This window comes from Hyposmocoma kahamanoa, unplaced genomic scaffold (assembly GCF_003589595.1).
Source record: "Hyposmocoma kahamanoa isolate Upper Pololo Valley unplaced genomic scaffold, ASM358959v1 91, whole genome shotgun sequence".
Classification (NCBI taxonomy): domain Eukaryota; kingdom Metazoa; phylum Arthropoda; class Insecta; order Lepidoptera; family Cosmopterigidae; genus Hyposmocoma; species Hyposmocoma kahamanoa.
The window spans coordinates 3,795,686-3,821,815 of record NW_020654684.1 but is presented as its reverse complement, the minus strand read 5'-3'; the positions used below and the strand labels follow the sequence as shown (position 1 = coordinate 3,821,815).

General features: G+C 37.3%; 1 protein-coding gene across 1 annotated transcript in view; it reads left to right on the top strand.

Moving 5' to 3' along the window:
• Positions 1–26,130, top strand: part of LOC113236305 — a 56,094-nt gene that overhangs the window by 10,437 nt on the left and 19,527 nt on the right. Inside the window, exon 2 of the mRNA XM_026472316.1 lies at positions 24,165–24,203. The gene's annotated coding sequence lies outside the window, so the exon portion shown is untranslated. The remainder of the gene's footprint in view (positions 1–24,164; positions 24,204–26,130) is intronic.

Below are 26,130 nucleotides of genomic sequence, written 5' to 3'. Positions count from 1 at the left end.
ATGTCTTCTGTAGTGCCCACGCGCATTCGCAGCCTCTTCACCGCACACAAGAACCGCCCACTCTGCTGCGATGTATTGTCTCCCGAGCGCTGAAAAACCACTTGCCGCCCAAATCGATTGGTGTTGCGTTTACATTGACTTAGTTATTTTTTAAAAACCCATTAACATTATTGTTCAGTGGCAATTAAAGATGGTAATTAAAATAATTAAGCGAACAGTCTAAAATTTTATTAAAATTTAGTGCAACAATGTGCAAGCGTCTTCCGTCTTTATTACACAATAACGTAGGTACACACATAATATTATTCAGGAAATATTGCAATGGTATTTGTGTTACATTACCCATCTATTTTATTCTTGAAATCTTGTGCAATCAGCACGCAACATTACTATTTGATTAAAATTGTGTTTGGATGTGTTAATGAGTTCACGTTATAAATTCAATTCAAAAACACTGCTGCACAGCTGCTATAAATAGTTATGTACAAAAGTGACATTTCTATGCACATCAAAAGGGCGAGCTCGTTCCAACGTAGATTAGATTCGTTCTATCTAGTTGTCTACATAATTAAAAAAAAGTAGTAAGCATAGATAGGATATTTTTTTCCATGAAGGAAACATTATTTTATTTTTAAAAGTTAGTAAAACTGCATTTAAAGATTTTTAGAGCGTAAAAGTTACTTGCCTCATTTTTGGGAATAGAACCGACAAAATATGAAAAATAAAACATCCGGAATTTCAAAGACGCCGAACGACAGGGTAAATTGTAAGGATTTGTTCCTTAATAAATAACATTGCATCTTAATTTAAGCGAACACCGTGCAATTGTACGATTCAATAAAAAAGCAACAAACTTGAAAGTGACAATTCATATGTGGTATTTGCTTTCGACAATATTTAAAGTACTTTCCCTGTGTGTGCCTTAGCCGTGGGTACAATATATTCACATAGGTATAGGTGATCAAACTAGCTGCGTTTACTGATCAGTTGTAAACGCAGCACCACTCAAGGCGTGATTAATAAGAAGTGACGTATAATACTAATACGTCTGTGGAACAGCTAGAGTCGTAACATTAGTAATAGTTACGTGCGGATTGGCGCAGCGCTATTGTTGCGTTTGCGCCGGACTTGCAATAATTATGCCACACTTTACTCTTATTATGCCAAATTCAATTACGTGGGCAACGCATTCACCGACCCGACCCATGAATACAATCCTACCATTACTGTTGATTGTAAATAAATCTCCATTAGTAAAATCTAGAATAAGCAGATATTTGGCAGCAAGGTTGTGCAATCGAACACCACACAATGAACCCAGCAGTTATTCTACGGAATCGTTTAGTCTCTCAGTAATATCCTATACTTTGCATTGCATTGGTTTGGTTTAAATACTTGAACCACGAATTACGTTGGGTAATGTTCTTTCGTTTCTGCCTTAGCTAAGATATTTCTCCGATCACCTTTGGGGAACTGCCTTGATAATTTCCAACTTGTCTATCTAATCAATCGTACATCTCTTGCATTCCCTGTTTGATTCGGCCGCGCCCTTCGCTTTGGTTCACTGCTGTGTCACTCACTGGAACTTTAGTTGGACATCGAAGCGTGCACCACCGTACGCACCTCAAGTCGTGTTTTCAACTGCGTGTAGATTCGATACGAGGCCTTGCATTGTGATTAATTAATAGCCATAATAGAATGAAGACTTAAATAACTACGCAAAATATTTTGAACTACTTCGACATTATCAGCTTCGTTCTGCGTTTATTGAATTAGATTGAACGACCGGGATTACCGTCATTGTCTAAACCCCGTAAAATAAAAAACAAAATCGGACTTAACGATTGCTTACCTGCATAAAGTGGATATACCTATCCAAAATGCAGTGCAGTTTATAAGTCTACATAACTCTAGTTTCATATCTAAGAGGTGCATTTATGTCCTCACATGTCGGTTCGTTGATGTAGGATATAGACGAATAATTGAATTAACATCTAATCTAAGACGTGATCTCGGTTTGCTCGATACTCATTAAGTTAACATCCCAGGGTGTTTTTATACATACCATAATATTATGTTACATATTATAACTTATTCCATGGTTAGTGTTGGATAGTCTTTTTTATGTAACAAATCACTTAACGATTTTATTGTTTCCGACTCCGAAAGGCTGAATTATTCTTATGAATTGTTTTTAAATTAAACTTACGGGCTAAGTAGTTAACCTGTCATCAAAGTCCTTTAGCTACGATAATTTGAACTCAGTTTTTATAATTACCTATAGCAATGGATGAATGGAATTTATACCCACATTAGTTTTGAATACGCGATCTAACTGTCACAGTGATTATGCGTCGCATCTGAATATGATATCTTGTTACATTTTTATTTTGGTTTTTTAACCATCCGAGAAAGTTGCCATTGCATTGACCGTGTGCTCTCGATGTCAGTCCAATATGAAATCGGAATTGGAGCCAGGGCGCTTTCTTTGCGTATCTAATAAGACAATTTTTTTTTGTAGTGAGAGGATTCTCACGATATCGTCTCCGTACTTCTCAACCACCACGCGGTTTGTCTTGGAATTTTATGAAGAGTTCTGGGAGCAGTTCTAAGTTAATTAATACCTTCTCCAGACGTCTTAAAGCTGCGAAAGTAACTAGTAACTAAGACATTTTTAGAACCCATTAATCGGTTCCGCTTATAATAGTGCATTTTGTGACAAAGTTAAGGGCATGAAGCGCGGAAAGTGAGCTAGTAGCAGTAGTAGTTAGCTTGCGCGGGGCCACTCCACGGAGTTCCGTAGATCTTCTGGCGCACTAAGTGACGGAGACGGAATGTGCTGGCCCACAGATTGACACGGTGTTTTTCGAAGCATTTTGACAATTGTTTTACTTGTGGATCGCCTACACATATACTTAGATCATTTGATCTTTTGTTGTGCATGCCTGATGCACAGGGAGGACAGCGCCAAGGATCCTCATTCCCCGAAGCAATGTATCGGTGTATATGTCAAGTATAGGCAGAACCGAAATTAGATAATTTGTAATATTAATTTATATGTGATTTCAATTGATATTAATGATAACTAATTTATATGGAACATTTTCCTAAAACTCACACTAAGCACAACTGGAAACATTAAACATTCACTCGTTCACACTTTCTTCAAAGTAGCTTCCCGAGAGCGTCGTGAGTCTTTCATGATTTGTTGCACTTCTTCAAACACTTTAAGCTTTTGTTGTTGAGTGGATTAAGAATATTTTGCCCAACCAACGCTATTGAAAATTTTGACGCAACCGCGTTTGAATACTGCTGCGTTAGCTCTGCAGAGCACGTTCTAACGCTTACGTCTATCACCTTAGGAACTAATCGGATTGGTTATAAAACCCTTACGCAGCAAATTTTGTTACTTGACTCATAATAGAATCAATCGCGGACTGGTTTGGTCCAGTTGATATTTGTTACTTAAATGTTTAGTAAACTAATGTTCTTTCTTGTACTATTGTGAAATTAAATCATAACTTGGAAGCTGTTATTTATTTACAATTATTTATTTACTCGTGTTACGTTGACTATTTATGTATAAACAAAAACCACCATTTCTTGCCACTATTTCAATCGTCCATCAACTTTTCGTCTCAACGAATGGCACTTCCGCTCTACGCCGAGCGAACCGTAACCAGTAGTGAACACCCCATCGCTGTTGCCACTGCGGCGACGGCGCAGCTAAAAATAGCATTTTGTGCATTACCAGAGTTCCTTTAAAGGCAACTTGCTAGTTCATAATGGACGGAGGAAACAGGCGGCACGCTCGCTATGCTCGTTTTTGTAGGGAGGAAATTCGCTACTCTCGCGTTTTGTGGTGAAACAAGCCAGGCGTGTTTCGTTCAAATGTTTGTTTATAAGTTCGTTCAACTAACACTCAGCTCAGTCTTCCCGCATGTGAAGTAGACGCATAAATTACAACACATTTTACCTTACAACTACCGTACATAATCTAGCTTCTGTGTCGAAAGCCAAGATTATCCAATTGGAATTAATTTTACCTAAGCCAATGTTAAAATGTTACGACGTCCGTTAAAATGAGGTTTCGTGCCTATTGTCGATATAAGCTACAAATTAATATCAGTCATTTGCAACCTCACACGCGTAATGTTATCGACGTCTGCGCATTCTCCGTGCGACGCGGCGTCGACGCTGAACTGAATAGCTCCCATATTGTTATCCATTGTTCTTCTTGAGCCATCACTTGAGCTAACAACGACCTATAGCCGACGATGCACTGTGACATTGATTGTGTTATTGAGCGATTAAAACTTCAATGATAAACAATTCGTAAAATCCTACACACTTTTTTCAATCACAAGTATAACGAGTACATATCTACTGTGAATTTACATTTAATATATTCTTTATTGCATCAAATAAATACAACAGAAATATTGATTTAGCATTGGTATCATCACATTTATATCAGTGTAAATAATTCTATAAAAGTGTGTTGCAATTTTAAAGTAATTTAAATTTTCTCCCGGAAGTCGCTGCTTCAGGATACCGTACGTGCTTGAACATACACACATCTATCCGTGCTTCCAGTGTACTTCGAAGTACAAAACTGGCACAGATCACAGTATTGCCCGCATCCTGCGACTATTATGTTGTCGCCCACTCAAATGATTTAAATTGATACTTTATTATCATGTGATTAATGAATTCACTATCTAAAAAAAAAGCAAAGACGTAACAGATACTTGGTACAGATTTAAAACAACACTAGAGAAAGCTTTTTAATAGTCAACTTATGAACACGTTCACTTCAATAATAATTTAAAGGAGGTACGAGTAGGTATATAGGGAATCTTTTACTGTTTTCTTTCTTTCAATACTCGTTAATTTCTTTAAACTCGCATACTTAATTTCACTATTTTTAAACAGCTTCGTATTCGGTGAAGAGTCTCCGATGCCTAATGGGTTTTCCAATTGTTAATTACCAGAAGCTATCTTAAATTCGGACATAAATATATTGTGTGCCACTGCACAATATATTCACCACCCACTTTATTCACCAAAAGTCCTGTAGGCATTTGTTATTTTTAATGTGATATTGCTATCCTATTATATAATAATAAAATATACTTGACAACACATTTTTAGTCTTAACATTTTACTCCGCTTTTAAACTATCTCTTAATTTTTATTTTTGTTTCTATTCCATTTATTTCATTAATTCAACCATAGTTTTTTCCCTAATGCCATTTTTTATTTTTTATTTATTTTAGTATCTATAAATACGTAATTTTAAGATTCAACATGAGAATAGTTAATCTATTATTATTGATACAAGTTACTTTCTGTTACACTCGGCACAAACGGTAATTTATCATTATAGATGTGTAAAACCCTCTTAGTTAAACAGTTGCAATCAATCGAATTCAACTAGATAAAACTTACAATTTGCAGCAAATTTAGGTTCTAGTTAATTAATTCGTTTTAGCCGTCCACATTCGAAACGCTTCGTTTACGAAGCCTCACAATAGCAACACCGGCGCAGCTTTGTATGAAATGTCTAGTGTTGATTGATGCCCACTTGCAACTTATTACGTCTGTGTTCTCGTTTCATCGTAAGGCTTCACAGAGGGCTTCGCAATTTGAATTACTGCAATCTTGATACAAATCTATCAGAATCTTAATTGATATTGGCAAATGGGCTGCGCTGGGCTGTGAATCAACAACAACGAACCATTCTCTCCTTTAAAAAAAATTAAACCCAGTAAACCCAATAATAATAATAAGCAGGCGAGCTTATTTATTATAAATTATGAGTCTCGTTCATAATGAGTCTTATTTTGAAACCGTCGTCGTCTGCGTTTGGCCATAGGTACGCGTGGCGGCAGGCAACGACGACGCACAGTGCTCCCAAATTGATAATTCATAAGAATAATTTATGGAGTATCGAGCAAATTTTTTTTATGTGATAGATAATAACATTCCTAACAACTTTTATTCTTGTATAATTTCTTAAAAAGTTGATAGTTTTGGAAAAAAATTATAATTATTTTTTTGTACGGAAAAATATACATTTTATTTGTTATCTCGATATATACGAAAATGTAATGTGCGTGGGTTACTTAGAGTATAGTAAGTAATCCGTTTACATGTACCTGCGGCTTTACGAGTAAAAAGGTGCAAAATTTTAGATTTGTTATTTATTTTTTAAATGACTTCAAAAAAAGGAAGAGGTTCTCAATTCGACTGTATGTTTTTTTTTGTATGTATGTTACGCGATAACTCCGGTGTTTGTGAACAGATTTTCATGATTCTTTTTTGTTGGAAAGAAGGTACCTCCATAGTGGTCCCATGTAATTTTCAAGAAAATCATCCACCTCTAAGGATGGCTGATCGTGAACATGAAGATTCATTTTTATAAATAGCTCCTAAATTTTATTATAAGGAGCAATTACTCTAATGCTTGATTTTGCTCCAGTAGGGAATGAATCCGGGTTTGCGCACTTTCCGGTAACCGATTTCAATAAAACTTGGTAATTATATGTAATTCCACGGGCTTTTGAGGTCGGTTTTTTAGTACTCTGTACTGTTTAACACAATATACCAGTTTCTACTTAACTTTCGTGTAATTGTTACAACATTCTCTAAATTACACTAAAATTTTTTTTTTTTTAAAAAAAGTACATAAAAAAGTTAGCAATTTTGCCGCAACTTACAAAGCGCAACGGCACATCAGACTACACATTTTTGTTCGAAAATCGCCTCCATTGCAACGGAACAAGATACGTCAATGTGTAGCTTGATGTTCTGGCGTGTGTACATGTAGACGGATTATTTTTTCTATATAGAAAATGATTGGAACTATACTGTAAGTAAGCCACGCACATTATATATTATTTTGAGATATAAAATAAAATGTATATTTCTCCATATAAAAACATAATAATTTTTTTTCTCCGAAACTATCAACTTTCAAGAAATTATACAAGAATAAAAATTGAGGAATGTTATTATCTATGACAAAAATTAGCTCGATACTCCACAAGTTATTCCTATGTCCAAGAATTATCAATTTGGGCCCACTGTGCGACGGCGCGGCTGAGCGGCGGCGGGCGTCTGCGGCAGGAAGGAACAATGCATGCATAATACGAAATATTTATGTTTTGTGTGCAATCTATTACACAAAACTTGAACTCGCGCTTTAGTGGCGGTTGTTTCGAATGTTCGACGAGACATGAGCATAGGATATGTGATTTTTTTTCTAACTAAACCTTTTTGCATCGTTTTGGCTCTTCGTATCAAACATGCAAAAGGTTAGTTGAAATTAAGATATTGAAATGTTAGGCGCACTTAAGGTATTGAAAACACGCTTATGCGTGTAATAATATTATCAATATTGTATACTTCACTAACCCCGGTTACATATATGACATTACCCTGACAGATATACGTAGGTCGGTTCTCGTATGACATAGGTGAGTCAGTTTGTCTGCAGTGTGTCTGGCGAGGCGGGTGGGGGAACACTGCATAGACATTTCTTCTCGTGTAGGGTGCACTTGAGCGACTCAAAGGCAGGGTTCGTCAATTGCGTTGTATGGGAATGATAATCGACGCGAACGGCTAGGTCTGCGTGTGTGCAATGCTGCCGTCAATGCACTATTGCTCTAGCCTAGCGTAACAAACCAATGATGCATTGTAATGTAAAAAAAATATTTTTAAGAAAAGGGTCCAAGGACATTTTTTGGACTTTTTTCGGCGAATAATTTTAAAAGATACATTTAACGTTTGTACATTTACTTTGTACATTTATGCTGAAGAAGTTTGTATTGAATAATTGTATCTAATTATATCCTAGATCATTGTACTATGCAAAACAAGTTTTCTTTAATTTGTTTTATTTTATGTTTTTTATCTAGTTTCCTATGATTTTTATTGTACCTAATTCAATTATAAAACACAGTGGGATCTACAGTTTTGGTTTGACATGATAGTCCTGGCGTCAGTCGTCTTGAAAGGTTGTTGTTACAAGCGGTCAAATGAGCGTGGAAAATTTGACAACGCTATTTGTTATACACTTTATTTACACTTAATTCATGTAAGGTTTTACGCAATTCAAGTACTTTTCACCGACATACTTATATTTACACAAACCGGTGACTAATTTGAAAATATTTTATAATGAAATAATTAAACTCAATCCTATAACCTTTAACAATCGAAACTATATCACAAAGACAAAACAAAACGTCTCTGGACTTTATTGGCCATCATTTTACATGTGTACTGTTTACTTTATGACAATTATATATTTTTCATATTATTCGCTAAAATCGATATTTGTAGAACTTTGTCAACATAATATTTCATCGATGTCGTCACTTCGGTTTCCACAAAATGGAAGAATAACAAGTCGTATTTATTTAGCTGACATTATTATATTTTCTCTTCGTATTGACATCGCACTAGCCTTTTATCGAGGCTCGAGGATGATAGAAACAGCGACTTATGTTTCGCTCAGACACTTTTTCAAGATCAGGCATACAGAACGAAGGAAATTATGGATTATTGTAAAAACAATAAGCCTAGTTCGTGTCCACTACATCAATTTACTGAAATGTAGAGGAAAGACAAACTCGTCAAGCCGCTGCGAAGATGTCAGAAAAACATATTCTACATAATTTAGGTACCTACCTTTTCTAGGACAAGGCTGAAAATGGTTGAGAAAGATGAGACTATTGTTAAAAACACACACAGGTGATGCAGAAGATCCATGGATCATAATGAATGCGAAATAGCGTATTGTTCGTAGAGCGATATTTTGTGTCAAGAGCGGCCGTGGGTTGGTACGGCTGATCAAACTTGCTTGTATGTGGTTCGCGGGAATAACAAATGCCTAGGTCATATAGCACGTGGAGTCTTTGCAGTCTAAATGTAATAACAAGGCTTTCATTCACGTTCAACTTTCATTGGCTTTAAATTTATGTAACTAACCATAAAAGTAATCTTAAACCTAGGTCCGTTACACTGGGCGGTGTGTAATAAAGGCTTATTCTCGTGTCTGTCCGTTAAAACCGGAGGAGCAACACAATTTCGCGAAACCTATCTATATTGTCGAACACACTTGGCACTGTGTGGCTATGGGAGACTAGTGGATCACTAGGATGGCACATAACAACTAACCCGCCGTACGCCGACCTTGATAGCTCTCATTCTTCACTGCGACGTCGTTGCTCTGATCTACTAGTTAAAACTTGTTCGTGATAATTTGTTTAAATAATTACCAATTTGTGTTTTTCATCTAAAAATTTATGAATTAAGGAATTATTCATACGGATACGCTAAGTCTAAAGTCTAATACTTCCAAGCGAAATGTATGCTGCTGCAAATCCCTTTTAAAAATACTATGCAACATGTAAGATAAATAAATTAGACACATTGTAATAAAACAGTACATCTGTATCGCATTTATTACACCCTAATAAATTAGCTCGTAACTTAATGGCTACGTTAACGAAGTAACTTGCTAACGTCTGTCGGTCTCTATCTCGGAGATTGTCAAAACCCTACCAATATTAAGATTTTTGAACTTTCCACTTCCGGATTCCGTCGGCTCCGTAAAGTGCGACGCCGATTCAACAAGCGTTCTGCTCATTTGTCGACACTACTGCATATTCTACATAAACATACATTTTTCTTTGTAGTCAAGGAAATTCGTGTGCCATCGTCAGGGTTTGTGTCGCGATTGAATACACAATTTTACTTTTACAACACGTTACGATGACGTTTAGGTGTTGGGTGGTGTCCATCCGCGATTCCTGACTGTTCCGTATTCAAAAAAAGTATGTTGGAGCCGCTTTGAACTGTAAAAACTTGTTGTAAGTAACCGCAGTTCATAACGTTATGCAAGAAAACGTTCCGAGAAATTATAAACACGTTGTCGGAAAACCAACTTCGACCGTTCAGGTTTAAAATCTCAAAATAGCGTATTCCAAATAAGCTGATGTTTTTAACCACATCACTCCGCGCGTCTAATGTTTGCTTCAACCAATGTACATGAGTTTAACTTTTAAGTTAGTGATTATAGGGACGATTTTGAAACGCATGGTGTGAGACATCCTGACAGTGAATGAGATCAAAGTAGCTTCAAACGATTTGCTCGCTTGGCGAAGTTGCCTATTCCCTTCTTAGTAAGTAAGTACATTTCAAGTATTTCTGGCGATGCCTAGTTTTACAGAGAACGGGAAGGAATGCAAAATATTATGTTGAATTAATACGACAATTTCGCTTTGGTGAATGATGACAAAAACCTGGTAGTAAAGTCCGAGCAGCGTGATTCGGCTCCGCTGTTTCAACTTTTTTGTCTGTGTTGTGATCCTCCCAGAACGCCATGGTCTACAAGAATGTGCTCTCGTATAATTGTTAGTCATACTATTTATTTTCTGGTCGTTAGATAACGACCGACATTAAAATTCAAAAATAAAATTGCTATTACATTAATTTTAGTGTGTACATGCTTTCAAAAGTATTGCCACTGTTGGCTTGACTTCATAAAATATGGCAAGTCAGCAATTGCCGGTGGCCAAGCGCAGGCGCGGGCGCGGGCGCGGCGTCGCCGGCAGGCGCGGTGCTGCGTTATACGACCGTGTTCACGCACGTCTAGACGGAATTGTGTTTACCTGTACATTTTACGGGCCCATAGGGAGCTACGATATGATATTGTACGCTACTATTACAATGCGTTATTCTTACCTATGTATTTATAATACAATGGTAGGTACAAAAGGGAGTCTGCTTACATCGCAATCTTCAAAATTGAAACTTTAAAAATATTGCCTATGTATGTATCGTAACATCATCATTTTTGTTATCCTCTACATCTTTATTTCATGATATTTCAAATACAATTTTTTTTCTAACGATTCACCTTCTACAGTATTTGTTTAACTCCTCTTCAAAATAACAAGAACAATGTCGTTAAGTCGCACATGAACGGTGCGCGGGCGCACTTGGGGGTGCTAAGTTTAGATCGAGCTATGTGAGACACGCGCATACTTGCCTCAATCAATGCTTCACTTACGTCCACTCCTTCGCTGTTCTCTTTGGATTCTCTGTTGGGATTACTGTGTCAGTTCTATTTTATATCACTCACTATCCAGTATAAATCTCATCCTTATGGGCAATAATACTATTCTTGTGGTTTTCTTGCCACTCTCGATCGAGTTCGGGTTAATTTTGAATGTATCCTCGTAACTTAGCATGTCAAATAGTCAATAATGTTGTGGAAATTGCTCTTGTAAATCTGAGGACTTGACGTGTTTCGTCAGCGCACGTTACTTCATGTCGATACCTGACTTTATGCGATGCAAATTGTATCAATTAATATTAATTTCTCAATTAGTTTCGACTGCAGTCATATTTATTTCTTTTATTTTGTCCTGAATGCTCAATTCCTCATTTAGTAACTTTACTTGTATGACTCAACTTGGAATATTTACTGTTTACAACAATAAATTGTGAATATTGTGTACACTTCGCGGTGTTTAAGCCAATTGTATGTGCATACCTACTTGTACCTATGGTTTGAAATCTGTCATTCAACTGTTTCTTGTTTTTCAACATTGTTAAAAGTGGGTGTATCAAAAGGCGTGTCAAATTTCTTTAAACTACTCGTTCACTCATTTCTTTATAAAGGGTTTTTCAACAAGACCTATGTTTTGTAAATCAAAATAAGACTATAAATTTAGATGTCGATGATTTAAATTTTTATAATATTAAAAAGTAAGGTTTGGCAATTATGAATGAAAAATGATATCTGATAAATGTCCACTCGATTCTTTCATCAAAGTATTTAATCACTTTTTGACAAAATGGTGGTTCTATTTCGCTAATAACTCACGAACTTTGAGCTTTAAGGCTGCAATCGATTCGATTGACTCCGCATAGACTCTGTCTTTAACATGACCCCATAAAAAATAATCCAGCGGTCTTAAATCACATGATCGAGCGGGCTACTTAACGGCTGAATTTCGTGAAATTATGCGATCGAGAAATTTCATTTGCGATAAATTAATTGTTTCGGTGGCTGTGTGACTTGTGTGGCACAGTCTTGTTGAACCCACGTGTTAGTGATATCCATATCATCAATAATAGCGTAAATCCATTGACCGTAACCGGATTTTCAGCGAATTTTCGAAAAAAAAAACGGCCCAATGCCAACGGCACAAGTCACACAGCCACCGAAACAATGAATTTAAAAAAAAAAAAAACGAAATTTTCGATTGCAGCCTTAAAACTCAAAGTTCGTGAAGTTATTAACGAAATAGACCCACCATTTTGTCAAAAAGTGATTAAATACTTTGAAGAAAGAATCGACATCTGTAACTGTGGTCGTGGTGGACATTTATCAGATTTCATTTTTCATTCATAATTGCCAAATCTTACTTTTTTAATACTATAAAAATTTAAATCATCGACATCTAAATTTATTGTCTTATTTTGGTGTACAAAACAAAGTTCTTGTTGAAAAACTTTGTACGTTCATGCGACTTCCCAGTGTATGATCCTTCTATGCACAATTATATATAGTTTTGGGTGGGCCAGTTTGCTTTTATTCTATGTGCATGCACAAAATTGATTTTACATTGGGCTCTAGCAAGTAATCTAGAAATTAGAGCATTAAAATATTTTATACTTATGAAGTAATAAGTATACTTAGACTCGAAATTCAAAAAACCAATGAAAACGAGGATTATACGTATATAACAGTAAGTCTTTAAAAACTCCATGAATCAATGATGAGATACGTACAAAAATTATCTCAAGCAATGTTTTTTAGGAGTAAACTTTTTTATTACAACGACAATCGTTGTGACTTATCGTATCGTAAAAAAACATCGAAAATACAGTGATATAAGGATATATGCGTGATAGCCCTTAACGACCGTGTCGACTGTTATTGCTCGTGAGTATCGCCTGCTCTAATTGCCACATCGAAAATGGTCCTTCTAGAAGCTGTATATCATGTGATGTGTGGCTGTGTTATGCATTAAAATAGTTATGTTCGTGGCCATAAAATTCCATGGGAACGGTTAAAATAGTCGTTGAATGAGAACCATATATCACGTCAAATGTTTTATAAATTGTAAAACCTACAAGAACCTGTCAGATTAATTCAATCATAAATAAGGAACAAGCGATAGCCAGTTGATTCAGCGCAATGATTTGGAGAGTTCTAATTTTAAGGTCACATTTAGATAAGTTTAGAACTGTAAATAGCAAAATTAATCCTTTTGATATATTTTGTGAAATACAATTGATACTAATACAGTTAGCTGTAGATATATTTTACAGCTATAAAAAAGCCAACGGCAACCTATCGTTTGGTGATAGAGAACGCTTCCCAGACCCCACTTAAAACTTTACATTCGACAAAATATTACAAGCTTACATCGTCTGTCGTGGGAACATGCTCCATTCCTCTCAAGACGATTATGGATCAATTCCACTTTAAATTTAGCATCGATGAGGGTGGTATTATATTGAATAAACAAATATTTATCATTGAAAATTAAAGGGCGTACCAGATTTTATTTTATTTTAAGTAAGGGTAGAACGAATGACGAGTCCTTTGTAATTCGAACTGCCGCCGGTGGTCCAGTACAACATTACGACAACTTCTTATTATTACACCCAAATTTATGGGACTACATAAAAGTTAAACGCGCGCGATGCTGCTTTTTATGTGACAACTAACTCATTATCCATTACGTGTGATATATCTGCCTCAACCCTTCTCATTGAGAATTTACCCTCCAATAAAATTTGCGGTACTATTTGTAGTTTTTTTATACGTCCTTCCATTAGGCGTAATATTGATTGTTCAAAGTGAAGAATAATTCTCGTCTGCTCTAAGTTTAGGGGAGGACCTGCGCTTTGCGGGCGCCTGCTATCTCTTTCATTCGCGTAGAGAAAGGGGTGGGAGTGAGTGAGAGGTCGATAAGCTAGATTGATTCACGTGGTGCGGATGCTGTGTAGAGTTAATGTTGAAGGGGACCAAGGATTAAGAGTTTATTTTGTTTTTTTTAAAATTATTGCGTACTCGTACAAGATTACGGAAATTCGATTAAACATTCACATTATAAATTAATATTGAAGGTTCACAATGTAGTAAAACGGCAGATCGTGGGAAATTACGTGTCAGATTGTTGTGACATTGGCATAGTTTCACGTTGAAAGCAAGTTTAAACGTTTTCCTTTTTTCGATCACCGATATCGGTGCCGGTTTGGAGCGTTGCAGTAATCTGCATAATTCCAATGCCGAGCTGTGGCAGCGCTTTGAAGCACCGCGAAGCCGCGAGGCCACTGCAGCCACGGGCCGCGAGCTTTGTAGCCACCTGCTGAACTTGACCTTCCTCTGGCGCGATGTGACATGCTGCCGGCCAAGAACACATGGCACTCGCCCGCCGTCGGGAGGCTGGGGTGGCCAACTGCTGGCGCATTTTGTTGATGCTGCAGTTTTCCACTGTGTAGAGTATGTTAGAGTTGTAAAACGCGTTCCACATGTAATTTACTTTATCATTCAAAGACTCGACGTCGTTTAAAGTACTTAAACTTTTTTCATTAACCTGAAATATTTGCTATTACTTTGCTAATATCAGCAAATCTCAACGCATTGACGCATTTTTCCTCCTAAGTTGGTCACACCGCCGAACCGCCGTGCAATGTATCCGCTCTCGTTTCCTTCAGTAATACAGTGCCGCGTAGCGCACTCTGACCACGCATTGCAGCGTGCAGCGTGCACCGTGCACCGTGCATAGCGAGCGCACTGTGTCGCACCGTACGCGCGAGCCGCGAAACAAACGCATCGTTCCGTCCGGTTGTGAACGTGGTTAGTGATTGGTTAGGTTAGTTAGACAATCCAAATCTATAATTCTAAGATATTCATCGTCTCCAATATTATATTTGAGGGCTGCTGGAAAATTCGAGGTGAGGTACGATATATAATTATTGGACTATTACTTTGGAAAAGGTATTTTGTTTGTATTTTGCTGGATTAAATTCGTAACTCGCCGACTTTTGCCTCGCCGACGGCGACGCCGACCAACCATAAGAAGATCAGCTGACTCGAGTATGACTCTAAATTAATAGCGAAATAGAAGTTATATAGATAGTTAAATATTAAAAACTACTTATCAGATAGTAAATTTACTCATGTTTACACAAAAACACATGTTTTTCATGTAAACATTAAATTGGATGCCTCGGTAAAACTATTTTGAATTTTTGTTTTTCAGTAAACTTATACGTAATTTTACTCTTTACTGCGTTATAGCATAACTTGTAAGAAAACCAAACCAACGTATGCCAGATAACCAGCAACAATTTCAGGCGTACTGTGCAAATAAGGAACGTAGAGAAAAGTTTTTTGTTATACAGGGCTTTCAACCGGGTTATCGGATCTTATTAACTTACCTGACAAGGGTTGGTATGTATACTTTTGAACATTATCACTGGTGGGTTATGTTGGGGGTTTAAGGTATGAAATTTAAGTTGTAAAGTTTCAGTTATTAAGTTTCAAAGTGGCCAAGCGTTTTTGGTTTGCTCAATTCCACATTGGCACTTTTAAACTGACAAATAAGTTTCGTCGACGACTAGGTCTTAACGTTAATTACGATTATAAGCTATTGTTTAAGCTCTCATACAAACTGTGGAGGAATTATGCCAATATATTAAAATAACATTTTACAGAAATGGGCACTAATCTTATAATCCCCAGTATATTGTTATTGTTGTTAAGAAATTTAAAGAAACTTGGGACTCATTTAAACTCTAAAATTATCAGCGAAGCCTCACTTGTTCGTTACACCGAACTTGCCCATTTTGCACATGTATATTTTTGATGGGATATTTTCTCCGCACAGATTACAGTGATAAGCGAGTGACGTAGTCCGCGATAACGCTGCATCACCTTTGATTGGCTTGCGCCTTGGAAGTCTCAAGGTAAAGTTTGCTTCTCTTACAACACCAGTGTTTAATCTACATAGCTAACGTCTTGACGTAAAATAAGTGACGTCTCGTGAACTGTTATATATCTAGTTGAAAGTGACTATGCTGCCACTAATTGATTACTATCAAATGATGTCAATTCGACAAAATCTTAAGAAATTGTAAGTGGTTGGCAATTAGTTGAATTGCTCGCGATTGGGAAAGAGATTTCCGGTAAAAAGAATCGCGTATTAGGTAAGTAACCCACTTTTAAAACTGCCGTACACATGCCAGTTGTGTATTTGTCGGAAGTCGTACTACGGATTCAATAATACTCTTTATACTCATAACTCTTTCTTGACAAAAATAAAATGAAAAACCAGAGCCGAACTAATGGGTGGAATGAGCCCTCAATAGAGACCTTCCTGTGAATTCTTCATGTCTAATGATGATAGGGCGTCCTCAGACATGCGTGATATTGACACGACACTTATAGGAAAACCATTTACGAACCATACACAATTTCCCTGAAGAAGCAAAAGGGTGATTAAAACAATGAGATAAGAGAACAGATTATCGAAAATACTGTACAATCAATGTAAAGTTGAACGAGAGCAAAATGTTCAGAAATTGTTTGATTCTGTTTGGGGCAGCTGTTGATGACCCGATCGCGCACGGCGTCCGCTCGACATAATAAATCGCCTGAACAATACCCCACTGGTGGGAATACGACTTACCATGACCGAATGTGGAGTACATAAGCCTATGTACAAAATGTTATGCGAGTTAAAACAACGAGACGCTTGTTCTGATATCGACACGACTTGTGATTTATGATTGTATTATACTAGGGACAGGAAATAGTCATTCGCATTTCGTTCGGTAACGAGCGCATGGAGCTACTTCTTCAAAACACTATTTACGAGACCACATTTTATTATGTCACCAGTAACATATATACTCATGGCGTAGATCTTTTCTTGAAACGTCCCTTCCCCATAGTCAGGTTATAAGTATGTAATAATAATAACGCACACACTCAACATAGCCCCGCACTAGGGAAACCCTGTGTTGCGAGTGCCATGGCCACACACATAGACAACCACAAATTACACCCAAACTCACTAGCGAAATAAATGTAGAAACAAATATTTCTCCCGGCCCGGGAATCGAATGACAACCGTTTGGCCACCGAGGCATGTAATAAGTTCAATGATAACTAGAGCTCCGAATCTCATAACAATATTTGACAGACGTTGTGGAGGTGGAGAGCTAGAAGGTCGGGGTGGAAAGAAACTGAGAGTGTTAAGATGTGGTAAAGTGAGCAATGTAAGTGAGAAGATGAAGATAGGAGAAGATGGAGATACGGAGTTCGGAGTACGGAGAGACTCTTGGTGACTGAGGACAGAGGTACAGAACCGAAGAGCAGCGAGGTTGTAAGAACCAGAGGGCAGGGAGGAATGATGACGAGATGGCGGTGATAGTGCAGTAGTGGATTATATCTCTTTGTACTCGGAGGTGGAGTTCTACTTCATCATGAGCGTCGGCTTTAGTTACTCCTGCCGCTCCAAGCTCCCTTGGTGAAGGTGAGGCACAAAGCCCAGGTAGGAGTAGCGTAAACGTGAAGACCAGGTTTAGCGTGAGGCAATCGGGGATTATTACGATTAGGACGATTACTATTAAAGTAATCTGTGATCATACTTAGGTTTAAATTGTTTTTTTCACACAAAAATTCTTTAAAAAGTGTAGTTCTTTTTTTCTCCCTGTTTCTCCCTGTGGATTCCATAGAACGATGTCTATTTGCTTCTTTGGCAACGTAACGTAAGCTGCAGTCATTAAATAGCCAAATCAAACTGCGATCAAGAATGGCTAATAAAGCAATATTTTCATTGTTAATCGACAAAACACCCACACGCGTCGTATTGAGAGAATCGATTTGATTGATGTTTCGAAATTCGGCTAATAGGTATTGATTGAATCGACGTGGAAAGCCGTGTCGAATTTTATTACAAAATTGCCTGTTGAAATGGTGGCTGATCTTGTGCAGCTCATGCGTTGAATTAAGTTTATCAGTTGCTAAAATTTTACAATTAAGTACCGAACGGGACAAGAGGAAACAAGAGGTTTAAAGGGATTATGAAACACAATACACGATATTTGATTAAAATTAAAAACCGTAATATGATAACCAATTACTTTATTTGCAATTTTCAGTAACTAACAAAGGTAGGAGTAAAACATAATGAAGTAAACGAATGATAGTGAAATTTCAGAATAAGAAAATAAGTAGTGTATATTAAGTGTCGAAATCAAGATTTGTGTTTTTACGAGTAAGTGTGCCAAGAAAAGGAAACTATGGTAGTTGAAACCTCAAAATGCAAGAACCTCGATAATTTTGTGTCGGTCGAGTCGCTCAGCGTGGAATTTGAATTGGCCTCTACTATAGCATCGTCTTGCGATCAACGAAGGCAGCTGGCACCGTGACTAGCGGACCGCTGTTACACACAGGATCATTTGAAACCGGCTTTCACGCTATTTAGCAATACCTAGTTTTCAAAAAATAATAGAGAGGAATATGACCACGGACCCCAGGCTCCTTCGACAATTGATAGCTAATTCATCATAAAAGGTATAAGTACTGTTTTGCTAGACGGGCCGTTAACAACAGCACTCGCGGACTGTCGACATCAAAACCTTTATCCACAAGACATTTGTTTGAATGATTAACGCTGGAACAGGGGTGTACGAATAAGTCACACAAACACATGCTTATGAGCATTATCGGCACCGTCGCCAGTTCGCTTTATATAAATAATGAAACGCTGATCAGTGGGGCGTTAGGCTGTAACTGGGCGCGCGCCTGTGGACGGCGCGGCGACGAGACGTTGGCGGAACGGAGACGACCCGCTCTAACTAGTACTACACTAATTACCAGTCCGCTATATTTGGTACAGTTATTACTATGTCGGATCGTTTCGTTTGGAGTGGGTTAGGGTAATCAGCTATTAAGTTTCCTCCCTGTGCAATAAAGCTGTGCTCAAAATGAGCACATCTGTCATTTTGGGAGTTAAAACAATTTAACATGGACTATAAAGCACACGAAGAAAAAGTATAAATGTTATAAATTCGTAAACACTACAAACATTTTTTTAATTTGTATTCATCTGTTAAACTTTTAATTTTAGTAGATCTTTTTCGTCCTTTGAGATTTGTCTTACTAAATTGCGATTAGGCAACCCTAGCGCGGCACCTGTTAATCGCACGTAATGACCAATTAAAGTAATCTCGTGAACTAATCGCCGCGTAACACGAACACGGCAGCCATCGCCAGCCGCTCGCCGATTCGTTGTCACGCCGGTGTTGGCGGCTAGATCATAGTCTATTTGTTCGTTACTATTATAGACTTCTCGTTACGAGACCGTTGACTGGTAAACGTATCGATATTAAATCGTGGATTTGTCAAGTCGTAAGGCAATGATAATACCCTCCTAGGGGGCATCTACGAAAACTATCAAAGCAAACTACGTTAGTTCGTATAACAATTTTTTGTGGGTTCTTATTATCTAGAAAACAAAGTTAGGCGAATTTTCTTAAATTGATATATCAAATAAACGCCAGCAACAAAATCAAAGTTATCAAACTTTCGCTTTCACTACGATTTGCACTTTCCGTTGCGGCACTCACAGACTGAGACTTGCCCAAACCTAATCACAATAATATAACGTTTACTAAGTAAACAACACAAAGAAAATAATTTAAATTACAAGACACAAAGGAATATCTGAGAAGTCTTATGTTTCTAATTCTCATCTATGCGAGCTTTATTTTACCAAGAACCTTTTGTAACAGTACTGTATATTCGCGGGTGTTTGACAAGACTTCCGTCCACTTCTCGCTGGTTCACGTTTATTGACCATAGCTTAGCGAAATTTTTTTTTTGTTTCGTTTTTTTTCTTTCAACCGTGACATTGGTAAAATCATCATTTCCCATAATGATAGAGCCATAAAAATAAAAGTGAAGTGAAGTGACCATCTGAGTTCTAAAGTTCTGAGACAATACAATCAAAGTGGTTTAACGAGTTAGATAATTAAGAAGTTCTTAATTGATTTATGTAGGCTATGATTGCCCTGAGAGTAACCTTGGCGCGCAATATTGTTTCACATTTTAGACACGTTCTCGTTATTGTCAATGCGTTTTTTTTGAGCTAGGTACTAATTTTGCTTACAAAGTAGGTGTAAAAAACTATTATATGTATTTCATACACTAACTTAATGTAGATCTTGTATGAACATACGTTTTACAAAAAGCTATGTACATAATACTAATAAAATGCACGTAAAAAAAAGCTAACATTTTACTTTATTGTTTCCCTTCCCCATATTGAATCTTTCTCAATCTAATTAGTCCCAACGAGCAACGAATTAAACAATATAAACGACAACTCGATCGTCCACTACCTGCTCCATTTCATAGAATGACAATAGATACAAGGGGCAATTTTTTTAGGAAATTAAATTTATAGGAAATTTTATTTTCGATTTAGTTCTATCAATATCTGTAGACGAACTAAGGTCCAGGTTGTAGGAGATCGGATAACGGAGCTGAAATGCAACTGTGATTGTGGTAATGACAGGTGGAGTAAGGAATGATAGACTAACATGAGACGTTCTGCAACGTGATTGGTACACAGTGGATGACACAAACTACGGGAGTCCTACACCCATGAAGTCAGTCAGTCAGTTGTGATGATGATGATGATTAGTAATGTAGGAACTAATACAGACGATCATACTTCTTTATCATCCCAAAATTCATTGTTGCACATTTGCGTGCCGTAGCGACCTTTAATTGAGGAGATTGAGAGAACTCGATCACTCTCCGTGTCGCTGTTTCAACTTTGTTGTCGTCATGGTTGTCCTAATAAACAAGGAACCTTAATTTATTATATTATAATAGTATACTTTTAAGGTAGGCTTAACGGTGATTAGTAAACAATGTAAGTTCGCACGTTTCAGTACTCAGGTGAGCGACTATATGTGAACATGCATAATATTATTATTATTTATTTACGTAAAGAAGGAGGCAAACGAGCCGACACGCCACTTGATGGGAGCCGCTCATGGACAATTGCAACATCAGATGAGCTGCCTATGCGTTGCCAGCCAGCGCTTTTTGAAGAACCCCATGTCATAGCGCAAAGGGAACACTTCAGGAGGAAGATCATTCCACACCTTGCAGGTTCGAGGAAGAAACGAACGAGATGCCCGCGTGGTCTTACAATGCCAGGCATCTAAGATGTGGGGATGGACTCTACTGCTTTGGCGGGAGGTGCGATGGTAGAAACGAGACGGAGATTTACATCTCGTACGTCTGGTCGATGTAGTGTTTATATGAATAATTCATTTATGAGTGACAAATGGATGGACTGACAGCTAGTCCTTTCGAAATTGCACGTGTTTTCGTTAAAAACTTATTTTGATGCTTTTTGTTGCCACGTCTTGTTATGTAACTAGTAGTTTCTTCAGCTTTGATTATTTGTCTCTTTTTCAACCTTTGCCGTGTTTATGTAAGCGATGGAGTGCAATGGGGAAGCCCTGAATTTACTTACACTTCATTTTAGTTACATCCCAAATTTAGCCTTGGCTCCTAAACATATATGTATATATATAAGACTGTCATATCTTAACAATCTCGACGACGAGTTTGTTTAAGTAGAATATTAATTCAGAAATTTCATTTAAAGAATATGTGACAATCACAGACATTTTTCGTGCTTATTATTAAAGAAAAATTCCAACAGAATCTTTATGGAATACACCAGAGAAGAAGCTGGTTTTTTCTCGTCCTAGAAGGGGTCGCGATACTTGTTATTTGGTTTCAATGTACTAAATGAACATGATCTTAAGAAGATGAATGTACCATTAAAAAGGTGAACTATTAAATTAAGACATGAAGATTAGAAGTTGCCTGTAGATACTAATAGGAGCACAAAAGTTAGATTAGCTTAGCAACTATTAATCCATAAGTCTATAGTCATAGTCTCTCGGGGTCAAGAGACTAACCTAGCAGCCGTTACATTTACTACTCTGAAGTGTATTTTCAACAAAACGAAACGGAAAGTAAAATACGGAAATAAGAACAGGTTCGAGGTTTTCTTAATGAACTCTAGCTTTTAACATAGCTGTAATCAAGATAGAAATGCGGTGATGCCGGTTCACTTAGTTCACGCCTACGACGTAACTCGTTAAGCATTTTTGTAGTTAGACGGAAAAGTCCTAAAGTTATGGTATTATTAACGTTTTCACCATGCTAGTGGTGACCGACCTCTTGAAGACTTTTTTGAGCGAGCTGCTCTAACAACAAATTATCAAAATGTGAATCTGCCTCCATATGCACAAGCATGTCATCTCATATATACTCATAAACCCACGGACTAGACTCGCTCGATCCGCATCAAGTCCACATTTGTGTTTACTACTCTGCGCGGCTGTTATCGGTTCAGTTTCACTCTCGTGGAGCGCACGAACCGCGCTTGCGCTGCTGCGCCACCGTCACGGTCAAGGCGATCGACACCTACACAGCGTGTTTACATTGCTCTCTGCGATGCAGTGCTGCCATTGCCGAATAGCTTGATGTCTCTTGATGTATCTTCTTAACATTTAGAAATTTCTCTTGGTTTGTGGAAATGTTTCAGTTTTTTTTCATCTATTCTCTATATATATCTTTTATCTATTGCTTCAATTGTTTTCTTATTGATGGAATTAGGCCATTGAAATATTTTATGAACTTTCGCTTGTGAACCTGAACTATATAAGTCACTTTCTGTTTTCCACTATGTTGCTATTCATAAAAAACTGTTTGGTACTATTGAATTAGAGGTAGCAGTAAGTATTGCCGCGTTAATTTGCGAAGTCGACAAAGCGCTGTGACACTTCGCTCTCCTCTCCGTGATATCTATATACTTCTCCTCGCGTCTGATCATCTGCGACCAAACATCTGTCAATTGCCCGCAGTCGTCTTCTGTTGTGGCAGGATCCGTTGATATTATGTTAATCCCATTGCGCTCTCTTGATCTGGTTTTTGAAAATCAATTTCATTACATTTACCGTCGTTATTGTATATTGCAAATTACAACTACTAGTGTCGTAGTTGTAATTTGCAATATACAAGTACTTTTCAATTTTCAACTTGCGTACATTATGTTTTCTAAGTAGCTTTACTCGACAGACTTAATTGCAAGAATTCTTACCAACATCAAATTACTTTGAAATTTTCGTCTTTCACAAGGTGAAGGTCAATGCGTAACTTTCGCTTTATAGGATGAGGATGAGCAAAGTGATGACCGCGACGGCGGAGAAGGTGTCCGCTGCTCCGCGCGGGTGCCACGGCATTCGTCGCCTACACTCAAAGCGATCGGCCTCAATGTAAAATAAATATGCAAATCATAGTCGATGTGTTACTTATTAGCTTTCCCATGAATTAATAAAATTTATATTCCTACTTCTACTCATTAACAAAGTTAACAAATACTAATTGATATGGTTTCCAAAGAGTATACAAATTATCAAAATCGACAGCAACTGTAGAGCCAATTTTTTCCTACTTCCTTTGCCTCCTAGCTTTGTACGAAATAAAGTGAAAATTCCAACGCCATGAATGACGCGTTTGACAATTTCATTCCAGTTCCTCGACACGTCTCGTGTTGCACATGCAAACTAGTTTTTATAGGACTAAGACTTCGATTTCAATTCGATAGGGAAACGGTAGTATTGGAAACCATATCGCACAATATCGGTATCGCGGTGGCAAATATCCGATGTCGTGAATGGCGGCGACCGACGACCGGAGAAAGCCGCGGGTTACGACTCCAATTCTACTCTGATAATTTCCGACTTTCCGGTCAATGGCTTGTTGGCATATTGATCAATATCATCATAACAATATTCTGCAATTTGTGAAATTACAATGCTAATATAATTGAATTGTGGAAAGATTTATCCTTACAATTTCTATTTTGCTTGAAATTACGATCGTGTTTAATTTTGAATTCTACTGCATAAATTTAAGTAGATTATTTCACAAGCAAACATAACAATGCGCTCTTTTAAACTTGTGGAGCTATTAAACAAAAATGCAAATCAATAATACTAAATTTAATTTAATTTTGTTACAGCCCTAACGTCCGGAGATGCGCTCGAGTCTGCTCTGAAACGTGAGTTTACGATTGTTTGCTTAGTTATTTCCACTTTTAATCAATCTGAATTCATTCTCTACGACTGCGCACGTGGTGATACACTTTTTTAGTCCTAGTTTGATTTTAGATTTCATTTACGAAATAATATTGGAAAATATTATTATTAATTCTTAGCAATGTAAAGAAAGTTTATAAACAGTTGCGGCGATTAGTTTAAGACCACTAAATTTTCTTAAAACTGTCAACATAAATAACACTTTCGCCGTCGTCATTGACGTTTGATGGTCGACAAATCGACAGCGACAATGTTGCCAACACTTAACCGACGAACAAAATACTTACTCTCTAAATACTACTTAAAATAGTCTCAAATTGTTTGCGAGATCTATTAAGTTGAAATTAAACCCATTGAAGGATAAAGACTTAAATAATGTACTTTCAAGAAAACAGTAACAACTTTACGTTTTTTTAGTATAAATGCATAGCCAGATAGATACCTATTGGTTTCTGTGGTACATAATTGTAGTGTTTGCCCTTTAATGTTGATTGTTATACAATGAATGTGCGCCATAAACTCGAAGAGAAATTGTCCACCATACTCGTTGTTATTACGACGGTATAGTTAAAGTTTAACTGCCGAGTATGGAATATTTATAGCTCACAGTCATGGGCATGGCACAGGCGACGGCGGCTCGGCGGCGCGACGCAACGCGTTGTAAGGCTGCTATCAGGCGAACTGCATGTGCGACGTCGATAGAGACATAAATGCGTGCAGTTGAAACTGACTGCTAGCACTTACCGTTGCGCGCCTTACGCGGCAGCTCAGTGTATTTGTCTGTGCCAAAATGAAGGCACAGACGATACTTGCACCTTGTCACTGTGTTCAGAACAATCGTGGTTCCAAATCGTCGCCTTACTTTCTCGAACTCGTATCTTAAAACACAAAGTAACTGAAATGCAAAAATGGATTGTATATACAAATGTTGCAAGTTGCAAGATTTCACATCACATTTCCTTCATATTCACGCACTGGCTTTTGCCTTTTCTTAAAGTAATGCATCCAAATTCCATCCATCCAACCCTTGATAAGAAATTTAAAATAAATAGAACGTTTTGCAATCTCCTGAATAATCACTCTTTATAACATGAAAGTGGCGACTAAATGCTGAGTTTACTTTTAACTAAGAAAATGAATAAATCACTATCGAAATATCGAAATCCTTAATTTAAATTTGTCGACAAATTCACGTCCGCATTTCCCGAGTGAAGGAGTGTGTGATAAAAAATGTAATCAAAGATAACATTACAACAAAATTCAAGAACTGTGGTATTACTTAATACGTCTACAATAGTTTCATCAATCGTGTTTTGTTTTACCATTACATTGATTAAACCCTCAAGTAATCTTTACCTTTTGCCGGTAATAAAGAATCAAGAACTTTCTGTTGTTTGATTCTCGAAATATCTGCAACCGAAGTCTCAATTGCATGCAGTCGAGCAGTCACGGCTGCATGCCTTAAGTGAAGACGTACAATCTGATGTCGATGCATGCAATCCATCTGTTAGCACCCGCGCCGTACGTTCGGTCCTTCATGGGTCCTTCGCACGGCCTTGTCACGGGGTTCATACGGCAGGAGTATCGTACGTGCCAGTTACCAGCATGTAAAAACTAAATATTATACTATCAGTAAATATTAAACAAATTCTACGGTCCAACAATGTGCCCTGTAAATTGTTTGCGTTGGTAAGCTACAACCGATCTTCGCTAGCGGAGAAATAGCTGAATTGATCACCCGTACGAAGTAAAACTGGGGTCTTAACTACTATACTTAAAGAGTTCGGTGAAATACCACTAGTGAAAGTGGAACCGACTCAATAATCTACAATGATACAATCTATCACAAAAGACTATAAAAATATTTGAATTTTTTAGTTAATCAATGGA